Genomic DNA, 9,617 nt, shown 5'->3' with positions numbered 1-9,617 from the left:
TTATGGCATCCTGAGTTCTTCTGTAGATACAGCCTCAGTCCACTGACCATTCCATCTTTCTTTGCATATTTAAATACATATGTCCTCTTCTGAATGTTTTACAAAAAATTAACCAATAAGTCTGTACAGTCTGAATTAATACATGAAAGGGCTGATTAGTGAATAGCTGGACTAAATATGCAAATTACAAAGTTTTCTTTGTGACTTTATAAGAGAAGGTGTTTTTAAAACTTTATAAACGTCAATGTGTCAGCCTGCGTTTCTCTGTGAAATCTTGAAACTGCTCTTTCATCTATGTTGTAAACACATCAACAAGTATGTAGAATGTCTTGACTTTGAAATGCTGTCACCTACTTTCTGTATCGTTGTCAGTAGTCAGCTTGTTATAAAAGTGTTTCATATCTAACTCCGTTTCTTTTGGTAGTGTGTCGACATACCGCATTTTTCAGCTGTGTTCCTTGCTGCCTCTTCCATTTTTATCAAAAATTCTGTGTGACAGAAGTTTTTCTCTTTCTTTGCAACATGTTGATATCTTGGGTTCTCCACTGTCACCAAAGCAGTTGTGCTACTTTGAGGATAAGTTGAGTCTGTGTAAACCATCTTCAGCATTTTGTGCCAGAGTGCACTGGGATTTTGAACTCAAATGTTTTTGTGATGGTGAGAAGCCCTCAAGCTTCAGTCATTGCCTTTATTTCTTAGTTTGGAAGTTTCCCAGAACATGTTCAATCTAATACAATGCCTATTCCTGATGTGCTCTGCAATGTGGAGTCCACAGCTTGCTTGTAACAAACCCCTCTGCTGATGGACAATTTCTTAAAAGTCAGCGTACTCAGGCTTTCTATTCTGCTGCTTCTCATGTAATTTTTCTGGTTTGTTTTCAGAAGATAACATGTCATGAACTGGTACAATTGCCTCAAGTGCCCCAACTGAAAGCTAAACATCTGTACAAGTCACTGCATTGCAGAATGTAAGACACTCCCTATTTTCAAGTTTTGAATTATACTTGTTTCACAAGGATTTTCAGTCCAGAAATACAACACTGCTGAAGTTTAGAGGCACAAATTTGGTTGAATTGGAAAAAATATTCTGTTCAAATGCTGTCAAGACTTGTGCATAGAACTGTACACGAAGGTCAGTGAGCCCAACTGTGATGAAGCACTCAGCATAATAGGTACTTCAGTACTAGATAATTGTATCATTCTTGTGTGTACTATAAAGTCAACGTCTTGCTGCATCGACAACCATATGGCTTCCTCACACCTTTCAAAGGCCCACATCATATTAAGATCCTAAATCACGATGGTCCAAGTGCTGTAAACTACAAACATTTTCCTGGTATCCGGTGTGGAGTCAGAAGGGTTGGCTCATGTCCCTTCTATCATCTGCACAGATACATAATATTTCTGCACTTGTACTTCCTAATGTTTATTACTTGCACTGCAATAATATCTAAAGCTCTCCTTGGGACTAGACCGCACTTCAGCTGTGTATGAGAGACACAGTTTTTCAATTAACCTTTCTATGATGCAATCAGTAAATACTGTTACGTTATCAAGCATCAAATTAATAAATTCAAAATCATAAGGCTCAAGGCAATGTTCTTTATGATCCTAAAAGTTAAAATAGATAAGTATGGGAGAAATACAAATTTTAAGGAATGTATGCTTTCTACTTTAATGCAAGGAGAATAAACTTAATTTCTGAAATAAGATCACTGCATGAACTTTCCCCCCCACCCCTGCCGCCCCATCAGTATAGATCACATTCCTAGTAACTAACATATCATAAAGAAATATCTTCTAGTTACGATATGTTTCAAAACCAGGTTGACATGAACTAGAGATCAAACAAAATCTGTATACATGGACCTACTTTGAAAAAGCTAAGGATCTGTAGGCTGTTCAGATCATATAGTCTGCAGAAATTTAATTGGCATATTGTTGCTGTTTAACTTAAAATGCACAGTATAGCTAAAGTATGAAAGATTATTAGAAATACCTGAGTAAGCAGGCTGTCTTCCCAGGAAAGACAGTTTAAAATTATCAGAATTATCTCTAGAATACATATGTGTCTTAACCCTGACTACATCAAGGATAAATCACATTGGCTGGACCCCATTCATCGCACATGTGGATCACACTGCTTCTTTAAACATGGTTTATGTGGCTAAGTTGCTTTATTCTACCTTAATCAACTTAAGTTTAGTAATTAGGATGTGACCAGGGAAGGAAGAAAGGAAGCACGATGAGCTTTTCTAGAAACCTTTGGGTGAGCATTTCAAAGAGGACAGTAGATAAAACATTTGCCTCTTTCTTCCCCCCCCCCCCCCCCAAAGAAAATAGAGTGGTCGCAAAACCAAGAAAATAAATTTCCTTGAGGAAGACTCAGACGTATAGATGCTAAGTGGCCATAGTGTCATGCAAAGAATCAAGCTCTCCTTACCTCTCATCTGCTTCTCAAACCATTGTCTGCCAAAAAAAAAAAAAAAAATCTAAAAATTCATCTTATATCAGACTCATATTTTCTAAACTCACAAATTTTCTTCTATCCCTTGAATGTGGACAAATACCTCTGTCATATTAAGATTTCTATATAAGCAGCTTTTCCAAGATGGAAACATCCCTTTCCCTAAGAACTACATTTTCTGACTTATTCTATGGACCTTTTCTTTCCATAATGTATTTTCTTGTCAAATTAATGAGCAGTAGCAAGTTAGCAAGCTTTCACTTACAATCCTAACTCAAAGTCAACTGGTCAGCAAGTATTACTGAAGAATTTTTATAGAACTGAGGATTTGGAAGACGAACATTTTGGACACATTTATTCAGTGATTCAGAGTGATACATGAAGACTACTACGAGTTTTTTAAAAATTGCCAAAACTGTAGACAAAATAAAATTCATAAACAATGTATATTACTTTAAAACATGGGCAGAAAAATACTTATTTTCTCTAGGAACTAGTTTGATAAAATGATAAATAGGCTCACACTGCAACAAGAAAACATTATCACTTAAGTTCCCTGTTCCTGCACAAAGCTCACTGGGACTAGTCATAACATTAATTTTTATACGAACTTTTCATATTTTTTTTCACAAATGAGAAAATTATTCTAGGAAAAATCTGTAGATTTTATAATATGGTCATCTAATAAAAAGAAGAAACCTACAAACTTATTCCTTTTCAGGGGTTTCCAGACCATTTTTCTCAACTACATTATTATAGTTTCCAGTCCAAAGCAAGAAATTATGCTGACAGAAAATCTTGTCAAAGTGAATGAACTATCAGAGGATCTGGAATCCAGATGTTAGCCATTGTATGGTAGTAAATATAATTGATTTGTAATAGTTCAGAGCAAAAAGCTAATAAAATAACGTATTGTTGTACCTTATACTTCTGTTGAGATCTGACTTCAGCAAAATAGCCCTAGCTTAAACAATATCCATTCCCTTCCTCCCTTTAAAAGAGTTTGTTGTTGGAACTGAAAAGATGAAAATAGCAGAGTTAGTTATTTTCTAAAACAGTGGTTGCAGATATAACTTTCAGGTTTATTTGTCATTTATTCAAAAGCAGATTCCATGGACACTGTATCAATGGGACATTCTTTATGTTTTACTTTTAAAAGAAGCAGCTATGACTTGCCTCCTAGGAGGTATGCTCCAAAGGTGCAAATATCACCATGGCATTAATCTCATTTTCCTTCCTTCTGCATATGTCTCATTTTGTTAACTAAGTCTATGATTTAAATATACCAAAAACTAAAAGTATTGACTACGTGAACTGTAAAATTTATATTCAATAATATAATATCTTCTTTGTCTATGTGCAAAATGGCTAATGTCTATTAATAGTGTGTGACATAAAGTAATGTGTTTGTACATGATAAGATTTGTTCAGAGTGGAGTTGTGAATGTGAAATGTGCTTGTTTTGTTAATTTGAAGATGCTAATACTATACATAACGAAAATGGTCCTTGGTGGTTAGTTTGTGCTTGAGGGGTTCAGTGGGAATTGTTCATCTCTTAAAAGAAAAAATGTATGGGAAAGAAACTGGAAAAAGAAACAAAGGTAAAAAGCACAAAAAAGAACAATTTCCCCACCTCACCATGGAAAAAAAAAAAAAAAAGTGTTAAATATATTTTACTTTAGACCCATAAAAATCAAGAGCTAAACTTCCTGGGGAAGCATGTGTTAGGGGCACAGGAAGAGCAGGCTGTGTGCTGCAGCCCTGGGGAGCAGTGCCTGGTACCAGGTCGGGGAGATCCCCTCCGGCGGACATGCAGAGCAGTATTGCCGGCTCCCAGCGGGAGCTGCGTTTAGCTCTCTTAAGACCCAATCTTGCAAACACTTATGCACATAAGTAATTTCAGCTCCCGTGAATCAAGTTATTCACCTGTTTTAAGTTTTCGCAAGGGTGGCGTGACCCAGGCCCACATTTGTAAATGCTAGACAGCAGGGTGAAATGGAAAAAACTACCCTTTTCTTTTCCTCATCTAAGCAACTTACTTATTGCTGTATTTTTATTTCCCAGTTTTGATTGGAAAAGGTTACAGGTGCAAATATTTTTTTTTAATTCTTGAATTTTACCATTTCTTCCATAAATGAATCACTGTAACTATCTCAAGCATATGGTAAAAATCAGGGGTCATCTGTGATTTTTAAGAGTTTCTAATACTTCATAGCTGTTTCTGTTATGAGGTAGGGCGCTTTCTGGAGACCAATGGTTTTGTCACATCTCTGAAATTGTGGATAAAGCCAGACAAAGGAAACTGAGAGAAGATACCAATGATTGCCAGCCTACTTACATCTTGATACTTTTCTGCATTTAATTTGTTTGTAGCCGATTTGTTCAATTGTTCAAGTTCTGGCAAAAACTTAATCTTCTATCAGCTTTGTATTTAGTAAGTATGAGTATTATTCTGTTATAATATGGATGACTGGCCAATGTCTGGTGTTCGTGATTTTCTAGTTGTGTTGCTCCAGAACATGTAGGTTTATGACTTAGTATGTGATCTCCATGAGCTGGAAAGACTCAAAACATATGGCAGATCAGATGTTAGACTTGGGGAAAATAAAAAATTAAACTGTCTCAGAGCAGTTGAGAGACTGCTTTGCTATATATTTTATGTGATTTGTGTGTGTGTTGAGGGAGATGTCACCTAGGGAAGGGAATCGAAGAAAAAATAGCTTTAAAAAATGAACTGTTTGTATTATCGCTTTAAACTTTAAAGTCTGGTCAGCTAAAAGCAGATGTTGTGAACTAAGATGGAAACTTGCCTGAGGCCAGAATCGAAGAAGGCATTCTCTAATAGTAAGAAGTAAAAATGCTTTCTGGTTTCAGAATTTATTATAAGCAAAAAATGAATGCTTATTGTATACTTACAAGCACAAACATTTCCCCATTTTTATTCAAATTATCTGAATAATATTGGTGGCTTCAGAATTTAATTTCAGACAATGGGTTCATTAGCAATCCTGATTGTATATGAAGCTCTTTATCATAAAATCTTTTGTTATTCTGTGCTGGCCAAGATTCTGTCATGTTGGAAGTAAGAATGAAGTGCTTCTTACCCTTGGCTGTCTGCCCAGTAATTAGATGGGGAGGTGGATTAAAGCATCTAAACATGTGGTGTAAATTTTGGAATACTGTAATATGACACACTTCTGATGTGAGTCTTTTCAAGGTAAGTATAACAAAGCAAAGACCTCATATACACAGAATTGTAAAAATGACCATGACCTTTACTGCATGCTTTTAATTGACCTGGGCTTGCACAGTCTGAGAGAATACACTTCATTATGTAAACACACAATGTCTGAGAATTTGAAATGGAAAGTTAAAAATTAATCAATATTTTCAAGAAAGAAAAACAAAAAAGTTGATTAAATAAAAATTATTTATGTTAAAATCAGTCAATATTTGAGAAAATCTTCAGTCTCCTTTTCATCTATTTATGTATGAGGAAATACGTGTTTACAGTAGCTGCCTCTATAGTATTTATTGAATGGCACAAAGCTTTGAACCAGCTTAAAATTTACTCTTTCTGAGACAGTTCTGCAATTTATTTTAAATGTACTAGTTCAAAAGCTGTGCTCTAATGGCAAGTCCAGAATTCTAAGTTGCAGTATTTCTGTGGAAAATAATAGCAACCTACTTCTGCACCTTACAAATACTTTGACACTGTTTCGATACACGTGACTTGTTTGAGGCAGCTCTGTTGGTCTAGTTCAGCTGCGGCAGCAAGAAAAAAAATATATTTTCAGAAATCCACTAGCAAATATTTAAAGGATCAATGTTTTCAGTATATTTATTTTTTTCCTGTAGGAATCCTTTTGATAACAGATTCATTTGGTGCAGGAATCAGCCGCCTTTTCTAATTCATACCAGGGTAAAAGTGAGTAAGGACTTTCCAACAGAGTAATTCTCGATAAATCCACGTTAGGACAGGCTCTAAATTTGGTATCAGTGTAGTCCCTCTACGTTCCTTTTTTACCGTTTAAGGCGAATTTAGCCCCTTCCTTTCCCGTTGGTGTCAGGATTTGTGAGCGTAGCTGGTTCCTGAGGTGCTACGGCCGGGCCGCGGCTCAGAGCACCTGCGGCCGTGGCGCAGCGGGCCCGGCGCCCGCCATTTCCTGTCAGCGGGAGCCCGCAGACTCTGCCGCGGCGACAGTAAGCCGAGGTCGGCCGGCTCCCGCAAACTCTGGCGAGCGGCCATCCCCTGGGGCGGTGCGAGGAAAGGACCGGGGGGCAATCGCCGCTTCCTGCTCGCTCGGCCGGCCCGGCTGAGGGCGATTAACCTGCCGGGACATAGTGGCCCCGCTTTGGCCCCGCCGCTGCCGCCATTTTGCGCGGTGGTGGCCCTGTTGGTGAGGGGGGAGTGACTGTCCGGTTCTCCTCCTTCAGTCCAGGGAGGAGGCGGGAGCGGGAGCCTGACTGTGAGGAGCCCCTGAGGGCCGCAGGAAGGAGCGCTGGGAGCTGGGGATGCTCCCTGTCCCGTCTGAGGACCTGGCTTACAGCTGGGAGCGAGCAGTTGTAGTTTGGGTCTGGCCCTTGAAAGTTGTGACCTTCACTTTGGGCCCCCTGGAGAGAGCCCTGAGGTGAAATACAGAGGATTGGGTTTTAGGAGGGAGGTGAAAAGCAAAGGGGTTTACAACCAGAGCAAAGACCCTTGAGACATGCAGTGTTGGTACTAAGTGTAGTAGGCTGTTTTTTAACACAGATGCATGAGAATTCTTGGCTTAAAGGGGTTGGCAAACACCTCTTTGTAAATGTGAATCACTGATCTCTGCTGCTCCTTGTGAACACCTACTCATTTCTCTCATTTTGCTGTCTTGAATATGAATTTTTTCTGTGTTATCAAACAGCATGCCAGTATGGAAAAGGCCCTTTCATTCCTGTCCATCTTGGAGACATCAGTCTTGCCTTTTTTTCTCTCCCTCCACCCTTTGTCTCGGGATTTTGAGGGGGGTGTCCCAGCTAACGGCCAGCAAGCAGATGGATGAGTGCAGAACTGCATGAAGGAGTGTTGTGCCATGACATCTGCTATTATTTTTATGTATGTCATGAAGCAATTTGAATTAATGGGGCCAGTCAAAGAATAAATGACATACAGAGAGTGGGGGCCTGAAGGGCCTGGGAGATTAAATATTGTGAGTCACAAAGACTGCTCAATGGTAGGAATCGCAAATCCAAATTATTTAAATGGAAGTTACACAATCATAGATTGAGAATTCCCCAACTGAGGTACAAAAAACATTTCATACTGGTTTGCAGTGTTTCCAGCTCCTTGGAGCTGATGAAGTGGTGGTTATTCAGTTGGATAAGCACTTACCACAGATAATTACTACTTGAATAGCTTCAACTTGATAGTACTCCTGACAGATGCTTTCTGCTGCCACTACTGGTATCCAAGCCTGATAACTCCTGCTTTAGATTACTGACATTAAAGGCATGCAGGAGCATGGTGGCAAAATTAACCAGCTTTGTTAGATTTATTAGTGTGATTTCTAAATTCTAGATTTAATTAGTGTGAAGGAAAAAGTGGCAAAACCTGGCAGTGAAGGAGTGGCAGAAATTGGCAGAAGTGGTGTTGTAGACTTTCTCTGAAAAGGAGTGTAAAAGGGGCATTGACAGATTTCTTGTTTGAAGTTCTAAAACTCATCTTCACTGTGTTCACAGATGGTTTTGGTTACATGCTCATTATTCTGCTGGTATTGTGAAATGTCTTCTGTTTTAAATTTGAAACATTTCTCTGGAATATTTGAAGTTTTACACCTTCTGTGGAAGAAAAATATTTTTAAAATTTTCAATTCACAGCTGACAGTATACAGTAATTATATTTATATATATGTAAACCTCAATTCTGTTTGCAAAGCACTCTGTAAAATTTTTTTCATTTGTTACTATTGAGATGATGGAGTACAAAAGAGGTGTCACCTTTGGTTTATTTCTGTAGGTAAAAAAGATTGCTTTGCTTTGTTATTGTATCACCAAATTTGGCCTCTATTGAGTTTTATAAACTGTTGAAGTTGATTTGGTATTTTACCATTTGTTTCAGTGAATCTAAGATTTTTGACTCATAAAATCCTTTCTGTAGCATTCTTTTAGTGAGATCTTTGCTTTTTAAAGTTGTCCTTAAGCAAAATTAAGTGCTGTGAAACTTCTCAACACATACACATAAAGAAAACACGTCTAATGCCTAGAGTTGTTGCTAAATGAAGAACATTTAAATTACCTGCAGTATTTTTAACTGTACGTATGATAATTAATTTAGAAATATCTCTGGTCCTCATGTCTCAGAACACACCTGTTAACAACATTAAGGAGTGGGCCCATACTCCAGTTATCCAGGTAAGCAATTTGCAATAGGTTAAAAAAAAATCTGATTTGCTTCCAAATTAAAATAATTGAAGGCTTTTTAAGAAAAAAAATATTTTGTAAAAATTGACAGAAACTGATCATAAGATGGATCATGTTTTCCCATCAGAACAGAAACAATCTGAGAAAAAAAAATTCATAGTCTGCATTTATATAAAAGAATCACAGAATATTAGGGATTGGAAGGGACCTCAAAAGATCATCTAGTCCAATCCCCCTGCCAAAGCAGGAACCTAAATGAGATCACACAGGAAGGCGTCCAGGCGGATCTTGAATGTCTCCAGAGAAGGAGACTCCACAACCTCCCTGGGCAGCCTGTCCCAGTGCTCTGTCACCCTCACGGTAAAGAAGTTTTTTCTCAAGTTTAAGCAGAACCTCCTGTGTTCCAGCTTACACCCATTGCCCCTAATTAGCATTAATTAATTAATTAATCTTAGCATTATTCTTAGAAATTAAATAATTTAACATAAATTTTATCTGGATCTTTACTTTTACCAACCTTTTCCCTCCTGACATGTCATAGTAATGTAAAGGTTGTTTAAAGTGCTGTCCTACAGGATTTTTTGGTCATAAGTAATAGGAACCATATTTTATCATGAAAGGGATTCTCTTTTTGAAGAAGAATTAAGGATGCAGGCGAGAGCTCTAAAAGAAAAAAAAAATCTAGAAATTAAGTGCTGGCACTTATAACTAATAAGCTATGTATTGCTTATACATGTTCAGTTCTGGTAATTTCAGTG

This window comes from Antrostomus carolinensis, unplaced genomic scaffold, assembly GCF_000700745.2.
Source record: "Antrostomus carolinensis isolate BGI_N321 unplaced genomic scaffold, ASM70074v2 scaffold20598, whole genome shotgun sequence".
In the NCBI taxonomy this organism is placed as follows: Eukaryota; Metazoa; Chordata; class Aves; order Caprimulgiformes; family Caprimulgidae; genus Antrostomus; species Antrostomus carolinensis.
The sequence above is the reverse complement of the archived record's forward strand: the minus strand, read 5'-3'. Positions refer to the sequence as shown.